Here is a 16,154-nt window from a genome sequence, read left to right as displayed (position 1 = left end):
GTATGCCTGCATGACAGAAGAGAGCATCGACAGAAGAGCGCATCAGATTCTATCAGAGATGGTTGTGAGCTGCCACGTGGTTGCTAGGAATTGAACTCAGGACCTCTGGAAGAACAGCCAGTGCTCTTAACTACTAAACTGTCTCTCTAACTACCCAAATATCTATTCTAACTGTGGAAGTTTATTGTATTGTAGGCTTTGGGTCTGCTTAATTTTTGTGTGTGATTTTTTTGTTCACAATATTTTTAATAATAAAATTTAAAATAAATAAAAATTATTGCCAAGTATAGTTGTGCATGCCTTTAACCCCAGAACTTGGGTGGCAGAGGCAGGCATATCTCTGTGAGTTCCAGGCCATCCTTATCTACATAGAGAGTTCCAGGGCAGCTGGGGCTACAGAGAGAGATGTTATCTCAAGAATAAGATGAAGCTAATTAAATGTTTATATTTATAAAAATATTGTTTATAATTTAAGGTATAAAATACTTCAGATAAATTTGTCCAAGCATTTTACCTCTTGTATGCAGAAAACTGTAAAATATGGCTGAAAAAATTAGGGAATTATTTGGATTTATGAAGACATACAATTTGTTCACAAGTTAAAAGTCAATATTGTTAAAGTATCAGTTGACACACATAGTTAATTAAATTCCAATAAAGGCTTTAGTGCTCTTACCCTGAAACTATGTGGTAATCAAAAGTTTTCACTAAGAGTCATATGACAATGCTAACTATCTAGAATAGCCAAAACACTTGAAAATAAAGACAACTAATAAACACCATTACTTGATTTTAAAATTGTTTTGCATCAAGAGTACAAAGTGGTATGGAAGAGGCATAAAATACATATTTAGATCAATGGAATCAAAGAATGAATCAAGAAATAGAATTGAGCAACTTTCCACAATGTAATTTATTGAGAGAAAGAAATATCTTCTCAACAAATGGTGTGTTGGCGGAGGGAAGGGAACTGTAAAGCCATACAGACTACTACAAAGTTGGACAAAAAAGAAAAGAGAAAGGTCAGGTCAGTCTAGAGCATAATTCAATGGCAGAGCACATGCCTGGCATGCCAATGATCCTGGCACACACATGTGAGATACCATTTTCTACTCTGCTTAACTTAACAAGGAAATCCTCTAAAACATATTTTATTTAAAACATGAGTTAGTTTTAAATAAAAATTACCCAAAGATCATTTTTTAAAAAAGATTTGTTTTTATTGTATGTATATAAGTGTTTTGCTGAATGTATACATTTACCTCATATTTGTACTTGGTACCAATTCAGGCCATGGAAATTACAGAGGGTTGTGAGCTACCCATCATGAGTGCTGGAAAGTGAACTCAAGTCCTTTGCAAGAGCAGCTCTTAACTGCTAAGCTATCTCTCCAGACCCCAAAGTATCACCTCAACTTCACATGTAGTGCCACATTCATTTCTATTGCATCAAACTGTACATTATTTCTTTGTTATTCTTACAAGTATGTTAATTATGTCTTTTTTTATTCTCTACCGTAAATGCTCTCTGATGTTGATACACAAGTAAACTCTTTGTTATATATATATATATATATATATATATATATATATATATATATATATATATATAATATATTAAGACAAAACTGGTAGAATGACCAGTGCATTTTTTTCTTTTTAGATTAACATCTTATTAGAGCCCTACCAGAAATGATAACCTGGTATCAAGAAGTGATCACTTCTCAGTTATAACTGTCAAGTGTGACCTCATGTTCTAGGAATGGTTAAAACCGTGAAGAACCAACCACTCTGTCTTTAATCTAGATTGGTTTCTTGATTTTGTGTCCTATCAGGGGCAAAACTGAGACACAGGCCCTATATATCTTCATGCTTGTGAAGGATTCAGTTCCTGATCTTAATTTGATAATTTTGACCACATGCCAAGTGATGGATGTGTCCCCACTGGTCTACCCCCAAAGAATGATTCAATCTCTGGAAGTCCGAGAGGCGGAAGGGCCCTAGGCTCTCAAGACAATTAAGGGGAGGGTCAAGGTCCAAAAGCACAGCATGACCAGATTTCAGTAGGGCCTTCAGAAGGAAAACAGAGAAGAGGCAGACAAAAAGTCACAGTGCTTGAGGCCAAAGAGTAAGTAAATATATAGTGAATGAAGTCAAGAGGAATTGTTCAGGGAAAAATGATCTCAATTGTGAATTAGAACAAACAACATAAATGCACACTGGACACTGCAGTAGGCACATGTAATAACAGTGGTATTGAACAATAAATGCAAGTATCTTACTTTGCTCTAGTGTCTTTGATGGTATTTTGTGCTATAAGATGTTTATTAATAGTTTGATGATTAAATGGTTATCTTAGAACTAAAACAAAAAAGTAGAGAATAAGGAAACTCCAGCAAAGGAGAAAGCCCTGGGCTTTGGGTGCTGCTCTCAGGATGGATAGCCTTTGATGGGTTTCTTCTATGTGAAGAATGAAGAAATAAATGTGAAGGTGAACATCTAAGGTTCCGTTGAAATTTAAATAAATCACAGTTGCCCGATTTCCTCTCCTTTGTACTTCCATTCTTTTTAGGCATTGGTAAGATGGAAGAATGATACCTTTCTTCTCAGAGGAAGTAAACATCAGAGGTTTCAATCTGTGAGGTCAAGAAATTGGATTATCTGAAACTAATTTTTCTCAAAACGATGGGCCAGAGAAAAGTAGAAACCTCAGAAAAACTGACCTAGGCAAGTCAACATCCCAAGATGATGAGAATGCATGAGTAGTCTACCAAGCCTATTAGCTACTTATACGTTTGAAATGTGTTGTTCAGTCCTCCATATGCTCTTTCATTTTGTGATCTCAGAAACACCTAAATGGTCTTTTTTGTCATAGGATTAAGGGAAGGAAGGAGAAAATAATGACATTGTTTTTCCCAAAGTGTGTGTGTTGACGGAGCCTAGGTAAAGTGTTTACTAGAAGTAAAGCAGAGTCAGACATGTGCCTTCTAGGGGGAAAGATGAATAAAGGGGCAGTTTAGAAATGAGAAAGAAGCAAGGTCTTCAGGAGTTCATTAACAGAGAATGGTTCTGCCTATAGCATTGCTAATTTCTAGATGGGAATAGATGATGTATTCCGTAGAGACTCTCCATCAGCTCCTGATGTGTTCCTCTCCACCGAATAACTTTACATTCCCACACACAGATTTTGCAGCTTTTTCGGTATCAATCCCCATCTCAGCAAGCATGCAAGCTCTAAGATAGGTGTTCATTTACTCTATACTCGCTTCCTGGATTACCAACCATGCTAGTATCTTTGTTTCTTCACAGACAAATAAAGAAGTGAATGAAATAAAAAAAAAGAGGAAGGAAGGGCAAGAAGGAGAACAGAAAACACTATTTTTCTCTAGGGTTTATCATAAAGATTAAATGAAATAACACCTATGGGTCAGTTAATACATATGTTAGACTCATTATTTCTGTGACCAATACCTGTTGGTCCCTTGCTCAGCACAAAAGAAGGATGGACATGCCTGGCGTGGCAGGGAAATAAAGGAAAGACAAGCACACAGACTCATGGAAAGGCTGGGATCATGTAGCCTAGGCTCTTGGACAGAGAAACCTAATCACCCAGGAAGCTCAACATGTTTAGTATACAGACTTGAACGGAGAAGCAGTGGCTATTGCATACAAATGAATGAGGCAGTAGGCTTATTATCTTCAGATAAACAAGAGGGCAGAGTTTATGGTATACAGCTGCATCAAAATAGCAGTCTCTGTAGGGCAGTAGTCTTCAGGCAGTAAATATCTAGGGAGAATGAGCTATAGTGCACATTTTCTGCACACAGTATCAATAGCCACATGTGGACCATAGGGGAAGGTTTTGCCACTTCTGTGCCTGGGATTATGGGGTTCTTGACACTGCTATGCCTATGTCAATAGCACACATTCACTCAGGGTTTCCTCCTTTCCCTACAAACACCTAAAAGAATGACTGAAAAGGAAGGGAGACATTTTGGTTCATGGTTTCTAAGGCTTCAACCTATGAGCAGCTAGCTATATTACTCTGGGCCTTAGGAAAAGTAGAATATCATGGTAGCAGGAGTGTGTAGAGGAAAAGACTGTTTGTCTCCTAGTTGCCAGGAAGCAAAGAGGAAGAAGAGATTGTTAAGGACAAGCTATATCTTCTCTCTGGGGCACTCCCTCAGTACTTTCTCCAAGTAGGCCCCAGTCTACCTTCTACCTCCCAACAATTTCATTGTATTATAACTCTGCTAAATAAATCTACTGATGAAATCCTTTGAGATTCAACTGCTTTCTCCAAAGTCCATCAACTGGTAACCAAGTCCCAGTCAATTGGAAATCCATGAGTATGGGAAGGGCACTTGATAATAGCTTACCACCTAGCTCAGAGCAGGTAGGTATTAAATTGTACTGTGGCTTGTTATTAACTCATTGTGCACACATCTAAGTGTTGGGCAGCGTGTAGGATGCAGGGGCTCGCCGACTTTGGAGTAGTGTGATAGAGATGGCAGGGTGTTCCTGGTAGACAGTGCCTCTGAGATGTCACTTGGTATCTTCCAGCATCATCTGTTTCAGGGCAGTCTCTTATTTTGCCTTCATTGCTGCCACTGCAGTGGATTAACTCTGTATTCAGACTTCCTGGAGGTGCCACATGATGTGGCCTCTTATGCGTGTCACACACTGACTCCTCTTAGGCTTCCCTGTGGATGCTGGGGGAGATGCCATAGGAGGTTTTCATTGTCCATGTCTGCTCAACTGGAATGTCAAGGACTGAATGGCTGATAGAGTAACTCTTAACTGACAGCAGATGGGAGAAGTGCTAGATTTTCTCCCTGTTCTTTATATGAGCTAATTGTTCTGATATATGACGATTTATACTCCTGAGAACTGGTCTTTAAAATCAAGCAACCAATTATGCTTGGCTCAAGTGATGCCCAGCCCAGTAAAGAACTGAGCATCTGCTCTCTTTCCCTGTTTCAACATCCCCTACCTCACTCAGTCCTGTTTCCCTGGCTTTTAACTTTCTGGGAAACAAATACCAATATGTAAACTTTTGCCTCAGGCTCTTCAGGTTAATATATGTATCATAGCTACTTCCCTACCATCTATTAAAAATAGTATTTTTCAGTTGGAAGGATGCCTCAGTTGGTGAAAACATCATGTTCACAAGGCAAGCATGAGTACCTGAATTCTCAGCGGGTCCATGCTGAGACATCCCTTCCCCTTAAAGGACCAGCCACAGGATGGTATAGTATAGAATAGAGTTTATTCAGGGCATGGGCAGGGGAGTTAAGAGGGTAGTAGAGGCAGAGAAAGGCAGAGAGAGGGAGAGAGTAGAGAAGTAGAGGCGGGCCATGACCATTTGGAGACTTGGAGAGAGGAGGAAAGGGAATGGGGAGAGAGGGGGAGCAAGAGGGAGGAAAAGGGAGCGAGAGAGAGAGAGAGAGAGAGAGAGAGAGAGAGAGAGAGAGAGAGAGAGAGAAGGGGCAAGCAGCCCTTTTATAGTGGGCCAGGCCTACCTGGCTATTACCAGGTAATTGTGGGGAGGAGCACACCTGGCTGTTGCCAAGTAACTGTGGGGTGGAGTTTAGACAGAGTGCTAACAATGACTTTAAATGATAGCAGGGCTGGAGCAGCTACCTTTGGTCATGCAGTGAAAGGCTCATATTGAGAGTGGAAGAGCACAACAGTGGTGAAAGCTGACACAGGTAGCTTTGCACTGCTTACCAGGTGTCCACTGCTGTTCTACTGCTGTGAAGAGACATTATGGCTAAGCAACTCTTATAAAAGAAAGCATTTAGTTGTGGGTTTGTTTACAGTTTCAGAGGTTTAGTTCATTATCATGATAGGAGCATGCAGGCTGGAGAACTAATTGAGAGTTACATTTTGATCAGCAAGCAGAGAGATCAGGTCTGGCTTGGGCTCTTGAAAATTCAAAGTATACCCTACTGACACACTTCCTCTAACAAGGCCACACCTCCTAATCCTTCTCAAATAGTGCCACTTCCTGAGGTCTAAATATTCAAATATATGAATTTATGGAGGCCATTGTTATTCAAACCACCACACCTAAATATCATTCTAAGAAAGGAAAGGTCAATATCTATTCAAAAATGAAACAGGCTTTCTATACAAATGAGGGTCAAGTAAGAAAAAAATAGCACTAAGTAGGATTTTTATATGGTAGCTATGGATTTTGGAATATGGATCAAGATCTTAAAGACTAGCACAGTGAAAACAAGCCCAACCCTTCCTAGTCAGTAGTTTGGCCTAACCCTAATGTTTTCAACCCAAATGAACATATGCTGCCAACTGCAGCAGCCTTTACTGTTTGGGTCCTTGCATTTACACACTCACAGCTAAACAATGCAAATAGTGTTTAATATTATAAAGGAAAGGTACACTGAGTTTTATACAAGGGCACTTAGCAGAGTCTTGAGTTATTACTCAGATTTAGAGGACAAATAGCAGCCAGCAAGGTGAATCGGTAGAGAGAAGTAGAAGATCCCTGCAGTCTGGGTGTGGTGTGGAAGTACATGTAATCTAATAATTACAGAAGGCCAAGGTGACTGAGCTTGGAGAGCAAATGCAAATCAGTGATGAGTGATGGGAAGTCTACAAATGGGTCAGGAGGGAGCAGTGGTCAAGAGAGATGTGAGATCAGCATAACTGTTTCTCAACAAATTAACTATGAATGCAGTAATGAGAATTACTCAAATGGAACATAAGTGGACATGGAAAAACAGGACACTATTAACAGAGTCTGAAAGGGTTCAAGTGAGAATCATGTAGATAGCAAGACAGATGTAAAAGCTCAAATCATTAGGACCAAGTAATAGGTTGTGATGTATCTATGAGGAGAGGGGTGTGTGAAGGATGCATCTTACCTCTTGCACGGAGTTAGAGAGGGAGAGGAAGGATAGGTTTGAGTAAATCTCACTCCAGTGGTCTTAGTTTCTATTTCTGCAAAATGGGTATTACTTTTCGGTGAAAAGCTTCTGGATTGCTTTTATAATTCAGTCATTTTTCAAAACCAAGGAGTGGCCTGTTGTGAGATTTTTTTCTTTTTTTTTTTAAAAGATTTATTTATTTATCTAATGTATATGAGTATGCTGTAGCTGTCAGAAGAGGGCATCAAATCTCATTATAGATTGCTGTGAACTACCACGTGGTTGCTGAGAATTGAACTCAGGACTACTGGAAAAACAGTCAGTGCTCTTAACCGCTGAGCCATCTCTCCAGCCCCGAGTGAGAATTTCTTACAGGTAAACACATTGGTTATCGTTTGCAATATAAACATACCCCAAACTATAATCAAAACTTGGGTTTTGACTGTTGTGAAGGGATACCATAGTGATGGCAACTCTTTTTGTTTTTTGCTTTAGTTTTGTTTTGTTTTGTTTTGTTTTTTGTTTTTTGAGACAGGGTTTCTCAGTGTAGCCCTTGCTGTCCTGGAACTCCCTCTGTAGACCAGGCTGGCCTCAAACTCAGAAATTCACCTGCCTCTGTCTCCTAAGTGCTGGGATTAAAGGTATGTGCCACCATTGCCTGGTCACCATGGCAATGCTTAATAAAGAAAGCATTTAATTGGGGCTGGCTGACAGTTTCAGAGGTTTAGTCCATGGTAGGGAGCATGGCAGCATGCAGGCAGACATGTTCCTGGAGAAGTAGCTGAGAGTTCTTCATCTTGATCTGTAGGCGGCAGAAGACTGCCACATTAGGTCTAGCTTGAGCATACATAGACCTCAAAGCTGGCCTCCACAGTGACACATTTTTTCCAACAAGGCCACACCTACTCCAACAAGGCCACACCTCTTAATAGTGCTACTCCCTATGGGCCAAAGATTCAAAGTCTATGAGGGCCATTCCTATTTGAACCACCACATTCTGCTCCTTGGCCCCTAAAGACTTGTAGGCTATATACCATAAAGCAGAAATACATTCAGTCCAACTGCAAAGGTCCCCATAGTCTAAAACAGTCTCAAAATTTCTTTAAAAGAGTAAAGTTCAAAGTCCTTCTGAGATTCATGCAATCTCTTAACTGTAATCTCCTGTAAAATCAGAATAAAAAGCAAATCACATACTTCTAATATACAATATACAAACACAATACACAGGATATATATCACCATGCCAAAGGTAGAGAAAGGAGCAAAATATTTATTACCATTCAAAAGGGAAAGATGTAGGTGAGGAAACGCTGTACCAAAGGAAGACTGAAGACTAGCTGGGCAAACTCCAAACTCTGTGTCTCCATGTCTGACGTCGAAGCACTCTTCAGCTCTTTCAGCTTTGTTGACTGCAGCACACTTCATTCTCTTTGGCTGTTTCCACTGTCTTTTGGCAGCTCTCGGCAGTTTTCCCACAGCTCAGGCATCTCTAACATCTTGGGGTCTCCAAGGCAATCCAGGCTTCATCTTCACAGCTTCATACAGCGGCCGCTCTGGGCCTCCGCACAGGGATAGCCTAACACAAGCCTTGCTTCAGCTGCTTTCTTTAGTCATGAGGGAGACTCCATAACTCTCCTTTTCTATCCTTGACTCTAAAGCCAGAACTGCATGGCCGAAGCTGCCAAGTTCTGCTACTTGCTGGGGCTGGAACACGGTCTCCTCCTTCAATTACATCTTCACCAGCTTTCTGTTCTCAATGGTTTCCTTCACTGCCTAAGCTTGGCTGTCCTGAAACTTGCTTTATACTTTAGGCTGGCCTTGAACTCAGAGATCTGATTGTCTCTGTTTCCTGAGTGCTTGAAGTCATATATCACCACACTTGGTCCTAAGCTGTTCTTTAATCCCTTTTCACAAGTTGGAAGCTTAGCTGGGTGGGGTTTTGCCCTGAGATCACTACTCCCTTTATTTTATTTACTATCACACTTTTTCTTTAATCTGTTTATCTTCTTGAACACAGGAATCAGCTCCATTCGTTACTTGATGCTCATTTTCTCCTCAAATTGTACATTTTGAATTTTTCCTTACTCAGACTGCTTCATGACCAGTCTTTGGTCAAGGGTATATAATAGCTTCATTCCCCCACTAGAACCTCCAAACAAACTCTCAGATAAGGACAGCTTATGTGTTAATCAACTAAGTATTGATTGGTTCTTCAGTCTATGTATGACTTGGAAAGCAATGTGGTTATGTAAAAGAGAGGAGCATGTGATTGTGTTCCCATTACAATTACCTGCACTAGGGAGTATACACTGGCCTTGATCTTCATGATGGCATCTGACAGCACTGTATTATAAATCTGTACAGGGGTGAACGCTATACTTGACAGAGGTAATACTAGGCTGTTTTGAGATTTTTCTCTGCCAATGTAACTAATCCAAAACTCTTCAATTTAGTCTCTTCCTGGGTTTCTGTAACTCCACTGAGCTGCCTCAAATAAATTTTGTGGACAAGGGCAAAAAGTAGCCACATTCTTAGCCAAAATATCGTAAAAATGGTCTCTAGGCTGCATACAAATATTCTTCTCTGAAATCTCTTGAACCAGGTCTCCTCTCATCCTCAGCACCACTGTCTTCCATGTTCCTACTAGTATGGCTCATTAATCCATGCCTAAAACACTCCACTCCTTTCCTCCTAACTCAAAGTCCCAAGGTCCACATTCTTCCAAACAAAAACTTGGTCAGTTCTTTCACAGCAATACCCTACTCCTCATACCAGCTTCTGTCTTAGGGTTTTATTGCTGTGAGGAGACACCATGACCAACTCTTATAAAGGAAAATGTTTAATTGGGGCTGGCTTACAGTTACAGAGGGTTAGTCCATTATCATCATGGTGAGAAACATGGCAGCATACACACAGACATGATGCTGAAGAAGAAGCTAGGAGTACTTCATCTTAATCTGCAGACAGCAGGAGACTGCCACACTAAGCCTAATTTGAACATATATGAGACCACAAAGTAGGTCCATTGAGGGACACGCTTTCTCCAAAAGGCCACACCTCCTAATAATGCCACTCCTTATGGGCTGAGCATTCGAAAACATGATGTCTATGGGGGCCATTCCTATTGAAACAATGAGGATTATCTCTAATTATCTCACACTGTCTATAGGTCAGGGACTCAGGAGCAAGACAACTGAGCAGTTCAGGTTCAGGGTTTTCTTGGGGTGACATTCATCAGGCTGTGAGCTGAGGCTGTAGTCTTCTGGCAGTTGATTGAGGCTGTTGGCATACTTCTGACTAGCTTATTCACATGATTGCTTATGCAAGAGCTTGGGTCTTCACTGGGGTCACCTTATTTGGATTGGAACCTCAAAAACTGTGAGTCAACAGAAATCCTTTCTCTTTGTAGGTTAATGGCCTCAGGTAGTTTATTATAGTGATAGAAAGCTGACTAAAATCACTGGGTAATTAATGTATTTCTTATAGTTTTGGAGGCTGGGGATTCCTACTAAGGTGACAGTAGATTTGGTACATGGAAAACACTAGGTTTCTCTATTTCAAAGATGGTACCCTATAACTAAGTGCTCCCATATGGCAGAAAGATAGAAGGGGAAAGAGATAAACAAGTAGTGTAAGAAAGACCCTCATAAGGGTATTAACCCCATTCACGAGAGCAGCACACTTATGGCTCAATCATTTCCTAAAGTTCCATCTCTTAATACTGCCATGTTGCCAATCAAATTTTAGCACACACCTGAGGGTGCAGAGTGCTGTTAGATCACAATACACACTGTCAATCCCAGCTCCATCTTTTAAAGAAAGAAGTACCAAAAAATATGTGGAGAGACTTTGTTTATATTTTTTAAATATAAATTTTTATGTCCATGTATGTCCTCACTTGTATATGGACATGTCTACCTGTGCATGAAGAGGTCCAAAGAGAGTGTTGGGTCCTCTGGAGCTGGAATTATAGGTGGTGGCTAGATACCCAGTGTGGGTACTGAACCCAAACCCAGGTCCTCTACAAGAGCAGCAGGTGCTCTTTCCACTGAGCCATCTCTCCAGCCCCATATTTTAAGACACTGCATTAAAGCTCTGATCTTCTGTACTTGGCACTTCACAAAGTCCTAAGCACCCTTCCTCAGTAGTAAATAGTGCTGCTGTACAGAACCAAACACAAAGAAGCCAGATATGACCCAAGAGAGTAGCTGTCAAGAATCCTCAGTGCCAACAATTGGCGAATATTTATTTGCTTAGTTTTTTTTTTTTAATCTTTCTCCCTTCCTTCCCATAAGAGAAGGAAAGTATAATAATGCACAAAGTTTATAGAGATAAAACCAGTCTCCATTTTGGTCTACAGCTATGAGATTTTTATGGACGGTGACTCCCGTACATATATATTCTGAATTTTTTTTTAAAAGATTGAAATTTATTCTGTAAATTCTACTGTTTATATGAGAATCAACCATTTCATGTCAGAGTGAGATTTAAAGAATTTCACATCTTGAAGAAAGCTTTCTGATGTTCTAGTCTGGCTCTCTTGCCAGACTGGAGAAAGCTAAGTACACACATGGGCGCATGCACAGTTGCCAAGAGATTTCTCACTTGGTTTGAGGCAGAGAGCACTGTTGATGAGATAATCATTTGCTAATACTGTTGGAGACAAGATTCAGTGTTCTTTGAGACCTTTTGGGTCCTGAAAACTCTGAGATATCTTCAAACAAAATGTGGGAAAGGCCCCTGTGCTTTTTTTCATTAATATTTCTTGCAAGTAGGTGACAGGATTGTCTGTAAGATGTTTTCGGAGCACTTTGTAACTTGTTGGTAGGGAATGGGAATAAAGCCACACTTGTTCATCCCCTCTTTTAGCCTCTTTCCACTCCATTTATTGCTGACTTCTGAAATTTTATTGCCATTCACTATAAACTATTGCCTTCACTACATAAATAGAGAGGATTAAGTTATAACTTTTACCTTGTCTTTGTTTGACTAATAAGCTCATATCTGTGAACACATGAATTATGTACTTATGTAATTTATCCTAAGATAAGGAGAAAATGAAGGTAGGAATAGACCTATGGTTTTCTGCCTCTTACTTAGGCACATTAACCTTCATACTTCTATTGACTGCACTGAAATTTTATAGCTCATATCAGCAATTAACTTTGTGCGGCTCACTTGGCACACAGCATCAGTGATAAGATAGTTTTCTTTACTTTGTCTGAGTTTACTGAGGCCTATTTTATTGGTGAGCACATTGAATATGTGTGCTTAAACATGATAGTATTAGTAGTGAGAGCTGCTGTTCACCGCGCAAATTCTCTTAGCTGTTTTCTATATTCAGGCTTTAAAAGTAGAAATGTTTCTGCACTGTTACAGTTTTTAAAAGAACAGTGAATAATTTTTAATGGAAAACCATTTTAGTATATGAATATGCTCTAATTTAATATCTAGTATTTTTATTAAAATTCTTGGCTTAGATAAAGCTGTATTTTTCAAAAAAAGGTGGAAAAAAGACTTGTGTTAGCATGTGCATTTATTTAACAAGAATTTATTTTTCTTGTTATTTTGTTTTTTAAAATAGGATCTCATGTAGTTCCAGCTGCCTTGAACTCCTGATCCTCCCGCCTTGGCTTCTCAAGTGCTGAGAATGCACCTGCCTGTCTCACTGCTTTCTTCTCTTTTGCGACAGCTCCTTGTAGTTCATCTACTCCCAGTTACTGAAAATATACCTATTCTTAGATTCTCCATAGATATTTAAAACTGAGATTCCCGAGCTGCCTAACTGACTTGATCTCTCAGTCCTTATCCATCTGAAACTTTATTTCCCGATACCCTCCTTTTAGTTTTGCTTAAGTGTCTACAGAAGAGTCATCTAAGCCCCCTCAGTGGTGGCTCCTACTCATCCACGGCTTGGGAAGCAGGGCTGTAGAGCATTCTGCAGAGATTCAGTTTTCAGCAGGTATGGGCACAGAACTCATCTGTGTGCCTATAGACTATTGAGCACGGCTAAGCATCAGTGGATGGAGTCTAGCACAGTCCATTCTGGATGAAGTTCCTGCCATCCCTTTTCAATCTCTTCAGATCTCCACAGAAGGAGAGATCAGCCGTGACCAATGGGGATGGTGCTACAATTTCACACAGCGTCACAGTCCAGCAGCCACATCACATTTACAGAGTGACCTCAGTTCCCTTGTACTGCACAGAGAGTGATGGCCATAGAGCAGAGCAAGGAATGTGTGCTACAGAGCAGTAGTTGGCAGGGTGCTGGGAGAGGCTGGTGGTCATTCCTGGGATCAGTCACCATCAGAAAACAGTTCCCTGAGGCTCCCTAGATCTGCTTGGTGCATCTCAGTAGGAAAATGGCCAACAATAGTAGGAGTGTCAGAGGCAAAGTTTAGTTCATCAAGGATTCCTATAGGACATGATGGTGATCCTAGGAGGGTTTTCAATGGAAATAAGCTTAGCTCAGGTCCTCTTCAGATTTACAATGCAGACTGTCCCTTGTCCTGTTGTAGACACACATACTATTCCATCTGAAAATGAAAAGTTAGTGCTGCTTCTACTGTTATTCTTGTACAAGAAGCAACCTAAGGGAGAAAGGGTTGATTTGGGCTCCCAACTTGAGGGTATATCCATCATGACATGGAAGCGCAATGACAGGAGCACGGAAACACACGCTCACATCTGGGTAGGTCAGCAGTTCTCAGTTTGTCAGTCATGACCTTTTTGTGGGTGAAACAACCCATTCACAGGGGTTGCATATCACATATTTATAATTCATAACATGAAGTAGCAATGAAAGTAATCTTATGGTTGGGGGTTACCACAAAGGACAAACTGTATTAAAAGGTCATAGCATTAGGAAGGTTGGGAACCATTGGGGTGGGTGAGGAAGCAGAGAGGTGAATGCTGGCAGTCAGCCTATTTCTCCCTTTCCTTTTTGTTAGGTTCAGGATTCTAGCACATGGGATATTGTCCCCCACATTTGGGAAGGTCTTATTCTCTTCGTTAATCCTTTCTGGATAGGCCCCTGTGATATACCCTGAGGTATGCTCGCTGATATCCTCCATGTTTAATGCAACAAGTAGAAAATGAATATTAAATAAAAGAGCAATTTAGTGGGTCCCAGTTGTAACGGATTTGAAGACATCCCTCTCAAATGACATCCCTTGCTGACAGGACATCATGGACTTTGGATATTATGAGAACTTTCCTTTAGATTATGATAGAAATAAAGAACAATGCCAAATGGGCCCTGCTCTATTTTACCCAGGACCAGGGTGGTACCATCTACAACTGGCCTTCCACATGAATTAATCACTAGTCAAGAAAATGCCCCAAAGACCTTCCCACAGGTCAAAATAACAGGTATTTTCTCAGTTGAGTGTCCCTCTTCCTAGGTGACTCTAGCTTGTGTCAAGTTGACAAAGACTAACCAGTGTGGACCTCTTCCCTAAGCAGTGGTAAAAGCATTTCTTCTTTGTTCATATTGGCCCTCTAGAAACTCACCAGAAACTCTAATGGCACCAATGCATCTCTTCTTTCTCTTTAGTCTGTCCCCAACTCTTTAAAAAATTCTACACCCCCACCCAATCCTTACTGCCTCCCAAATTCAGGTGCTCCTGCCCTCCCTCCCATGCCAGCTTTTGTAGCCAAACTGTCTAAGGTGTCCCTTGTAAATGTATTGTCTGTTGTCACAGAACCACGCAATCTGCATCAGTGCCAGATGTCTTACTAAAATATAAAGTGGATCATGTTATTCCTCTTCTCCTTCTAAATTTTAATTTTATTGAAAACAGATTTTTCATATAATATATTCTGATTACAGTTTCCCCTCTCTAACTCCTCGCATAGAAATCCGCATCCTTTCTTTCAGTAGAAAACAACCATCTAAAGAACAATAATAAAATAAAACAAACTGGAATAGGGCAAAACAAACAAAAGATAATGAGCCAAAGAAATACAAGCAACACATATAGGCAGAGAAACACACACATTCTCACACACAGGAATCCCATAAAAACACAAAACTGAAAGCTAAAAAACAAAAGATGGGAGTTTGCATACATTCCTCCTGTCAGTGCTGGGGTCCCATCTGACTTAGACCTGTGCAGGCCTGTGCGTGCAGACTCTGGGAGTCCATATGCACACCAGCACTGCTGTGTCTACACGGCCTTGTTTCCTCGGCGTCCTCCATTCTCTCTGGCACTTTCAACCTTTCTACCTTCTCTTCTACCAGGGTCCCTGAGCCCCGGGGGAAGGGCTTTGATGGAGACATACATGCACTTAGGACTGTTTCAAGGTCTCTCACCCTGCACAATGTCTTGCTTTGGATCTCTCTATTTGTTCCCATCTACTACAGGAGGATCCCTCTCTGGTGATGGCTGAGCAAGGCGCTGATCTATGGGTAGAGTAGAAAAGAGTTAGGAGTAATTTTGTAGCCACATTCCTTTAACAGAACAGTAGTATTTGGTTTTCCCCTGGGTCCTTTCTGGTGTCAGGCTCTTGACCATACGAGCAGTGTCAGGGGAATTCCAGCTCTTGGAGCGGGCCTTAAATCCAATCAGATATTGGTGGTTACTCCCACGTGGCAGTCCTCTTTTCAATGCCTACTTCTTAGGAAGGAAAAATTCTGTACTGCCAACTTACCTTTCTAACCCTCATTCCCCACCCCACCCCAGGACATCAACCACACTGCTGCCTTTCCTGGCTTCTCTGAGGAAATTTCGACACACCACTTTCTTCTCACCTCCTCTGTGGTGTTCTCTGGACAGGGTTAATTGCTCTCTTGTGTGTGTCCCCAGACACTGTGTAAACCTTTGCTACAGGCATATTCCACAGCAGTTTGCTCTCCTCATTACTAAACAGAGGCTGGATCCCCAGACTCACTTAAACCAGCAAGAGGCTTGTAGCTTTGTTTCTAAAACAAATCGAACAAAAAACATCTTCATCTATACATTATTTTCATTTAATAAATACATTTTTTTTTCATTTCAGGAAGTACTTTTATGTGTGCTAGTGAAGCCAATGTTTTAAAATTCCAGATTAAATTAAAATTGGAATTCCAGAAATGACAATGAGCAAACATACTGTGGTAAGTCTAGTAAGAGTATAGTGTAGACATTTTGGCACTATATCATTTTACATTTTTCTTTGAGACAGGGCATTAGTATGTGGCTCTGGCTATCTTGGAACTCTGCTTCTACCTCCCGAGTGTTCAGATTAAAGAGGTGTGCCACTAAACCTATGATTTTAAAAT

The sequence above is a fragment of the Apodemus sylvaticus genome, chromosome 7 (assembly GCF_947179515.1).
Source record: "Apodemus sylvaticus chromosome 7, mApoSyl1.1, whole genome shotgun sequence".
Classification (NCBI taxonomy): domain Eukaryota; kingdom Metazoa; phylum Chordata; class Mammalia; order Rodentia; family Muridae; genus Apodemus; species Apodemus sylvaticus.
Note: the sequence above shows the minus strand (reverse complement) of the source record.